General features: G+C 39.8%; 1 pseudogene across 1 annotated transcript; it reads right to left on the reverse strand.

The window, feature by feature from the left end:
• Nucleotides 1–1,806: 1,806 nt before the first annotated feature.
• On the reverse strand, nucleotides 1,807–2,435 carry LOC143272229 (immunoglobulin kappa variable 4-1 pseudogene; annotated as a pseudogene). The gene is made up of 2 exons (XR_013049648.1): nucleotides 2,382–2,435; nucleotides 1,807–2,219 (listed from the first exon to the last, which is right to left on the reverse strand). The product of XR_013049648.1 is annotated as an immunoglobulin kappa variable 4-1 pseudogene (transcript).
• Between the last annotated feature and the right edge of the window lie 902 nt (nucleotides 2,436–3,337).

Here is a 3,337-nt window from a genome sequence, read left to right on the forward strand (position 1 = left end):
TACATATCTTTAAGGTATTTGGAGATCTCCAGCAATTTTATGTAGTCTGTAACACACTTGCTCCCTACTCTTGTTGCTCAATAAGTTTCTAAATCAGAACACTGATGAGATTAGTCTGCTTATTCTTTACACTGACCCACAAAAGATTGTCCTCTAAAAACACTAAGTTCTATTAATCGATATGTGATGGAAAGACTGGAGAGCAGCACATGGTAACACAACATTACATCCAACATTAGAATGCAGAGAGGATACCTGGTCTCCACAGTTGGAAAGCAGATGAGGGGTCTTCTGAGGGAGATGTGGCCCCAGAAACATGGGCAACAAATATCACATTTTCATTCCTTTGTGGATACTAAATATGTTGTGTGTTAAGTTTGTAGGTGCACATATATGTGTGTATGTATATGTATCTCTTTATGAATGCATGATCTTATATGTGCATATATGTGTGTATTTGTGTATGTGGATATGTGTGTGATATATGTGTACAAATGTGTGTATGTACTTATGAATATATGTATGTCTCCGATAAACATACAAGATATTACATGGATAATGTAAAAATGTGTAACAGCAGGAAAAGGAAGGAGAAATGAGGAAGATCGATGGATATAGTCAAAATATATAATATACTTGAAAGACACTGCTTTTATGGTGTTTGCATGCAATAAATATACATTAATAAAGAAAATTAATTGAAGCAAGATTACTCAGAGAGCAGAGACTCTTGCCACAAAGCTTTATGTCAGACCTGAGATTTATCCCCAGAACCCATTTCACAAAAAGAAAGACTCATGTCCAAGTTGTCCTCTGACTGCACTTGTGCACCTACACACATATAAACATGCATGCTTGCATGTGGTGGTATTGTGTTCCCCAAAATATTGTGTACCTTAATAAACTTATCTGGGGTCAGAGAACAGAAAAGCCACTAGTTAGGCAGTGATAGCACACGCCTTTAATCCTAGCTTTCCAGAGGCAGAAATCCATCTAGGATCTCTGTGAGTTCAAGGCCACATTGGAAACAGCCAGGCATGGTGACTCACACCTTTAATCCCAGGAAGCAAGCCTTTAATCCTAGGGAGTGATGGTAGAAAGCAGAAAGGTATATAAGGCATGAGGACCAGAAACTAGAAGCATTTGGCTGGTGAACCATTCAGGTGGTTAAGCTTTCAGGCTTTGAAGCAGCACAGTTCAGCTTGGATTCATTCTGGATGAGAACTCAGAGGCTTCCAGTATGAGGAAACAGGACCAACTGAGGAACTGGTGAGGTGAGATAGCTGTGGTTTGTTCTGTCTCCCTGACCTTCCAGTATTCACCCCAATAACTGGCCTCAGGTTTGATTTTATTAATATGAACTTTTAAGATTCCTGCTACACTTGCATGCACAAAAATGTAATTAACTAAAATGTAATTTAAAATTAAAAGAACTCATAAAAATGAAAAGGAAAAACTTAAGAAATATTCAGCAGTAAAGAAGTAGAAAGTCTTCTAGAAGCTAAAAAGAAAAAAAAACTTTCCTACAGCAGAAAGCTGAAGTGATGTTTGCCTACATCATCACTTCAGCCATTACAATCATATCTTGGACACCAGAACTCGAGAACCATAAAAATACAAATCTCTAATATTGAAGCAACAGAATTTGTGGTAATGTATTACAGAAGGACACAAAGATAATACTGGCTTCTTTCCTTCATTTCTGTATATATGTTTTTCATACCAAAAGACATAAGAGACATTGAACTCATTATGTTTTACTTGGCTCAGCAAACTTTCACATCAGGGATTCAGGCTCACTGGCTCTCAGGCAGAAGGGGGAAGTGCACAGGTCCAAGGCTGTGTGTGGTGCAGGCAGCTGGTGAGACTCTGAGGAGAGGTTTTTGTTGCAGGCTGAAACACTGTGGGAGGAGTACTGTATTGCTGCATACAGTAATAATCTGCCAGGTCTTCAGCCTGGACACTGCTGATGGTGAGAGTGTAATCTGTCTCAGATCCACTGCCTATGAAGCGATCAGGGACCCCAGTGTCCCGAGTGGATGCCCAGTATATCAGCAGTTTAGGAGCCTGCCCTGGTTTCTGCTGGTACCAGTTCAAGGAGTTCTTGCTGTTTTTGCCAAACAGACTCTGGCTGGACTTGCAGCTGATGGTGACCTTCTCTCCAGCTGACACAGCCAGGGAGGATGGAGACTGGGTCATCACGATGTCCCCACAGATACCTGTGATCATGAAATGACAATGAACATGCACAGAAACACAAACACATATTATGACACTTAATTTGTCACTTAATGTCCTTATAACGTCATATTGTCAAAGTATTATTATGTAAGAAATATGCCCTGACCCTGAAATAACTATAATATTTTTTAATTTCTCACCAGACACCCAGAGCAGCAGGGACATGAGAACTTGAGTTTGTGACTCCATCTTGCTACCCCTGCTGTATGATGCAGTTCTCACTGGAAAGCCCTTGTTTATAAATTCTGAGCAGCTGGGCTGGGCTGGAAGGGCTCATGCAAAGCAGTCAGCAAATACAAAAGCAAATGCCTAGGGAGTTTGTGTGAGAGCAGCTGGTGTCAATCAACAGGCAAAAATACCATCAATGAGAGCATGAGCAATCACTGAAAGGGATCCATTTACAGCATTTCCAAGAAAAATCTACTAGGTGCTCTAATAACAGCTGTGGGTTAAAATTCAAGACATATTTAAATCAGGAATGTGAGGAGTGCTATCTCAGATTGTCAGTCCTAGGGAAATCATAAGATATGCTCTCAAAAACTGCAAACAACAAATTAGGAAACAGAGTAAGAAAACATGCAATAAAAGAAGGGAGAGAGATGGGGGAGGAGGGGATTGGGTCAAAATTTGTTATCTCCCATCTGCAAAGCCACTATTACATTGAGGACAATGAACAGTGCTTCAGACATTTGGCCTCCAGTTTCAGGATAAGTATAGGACAGAGATGCAAAGAAAAGCCCAGAAATCGCTATGTGGAAATCATGGGGGTCATGAATTTAAGCCTGGGATCAGAGAAGCTTCAATCTTGAAGCAAAGATAAACCCAGCAGAAACTAGCAAGTATCGTCCCCACCACTTTGATAACTGAAAGATGCCTCTAAATTTGGGGAAATGGAAGGGAAACAAAAGAAACCAAATATATTATGGGATTGGGAAACAAGTGGTAGGAATAAAAATTGTGTCATCTCCTTAAAAAAAAAAGAAACCAAATTTCTCCAACAAGTCATGGCTGTAGACAACTATTGCCAAGAGTGTGTATTCCAGAAATGCATATTCTATGGTAATTTATAAATTAACTATATAGAAATGGGTCAAGT

Source organism: Peromyscus maniculatus, chromosome 3, assembly GCF_049852395.1.
Source record: "Peromyscus maniculatus bairdii isolate BWxNUB_F1_BW_parent chromosome 3, HU_Pman_BW_mat_3.1, whole genome shotgun sequence".
Classification (NCBI taxonomy): Eukaryota; Metazoa; Chordata; class Mammalia; order Rodentia; family Cricetidae; genus Peromyscus; species Peromyscus maniculatus.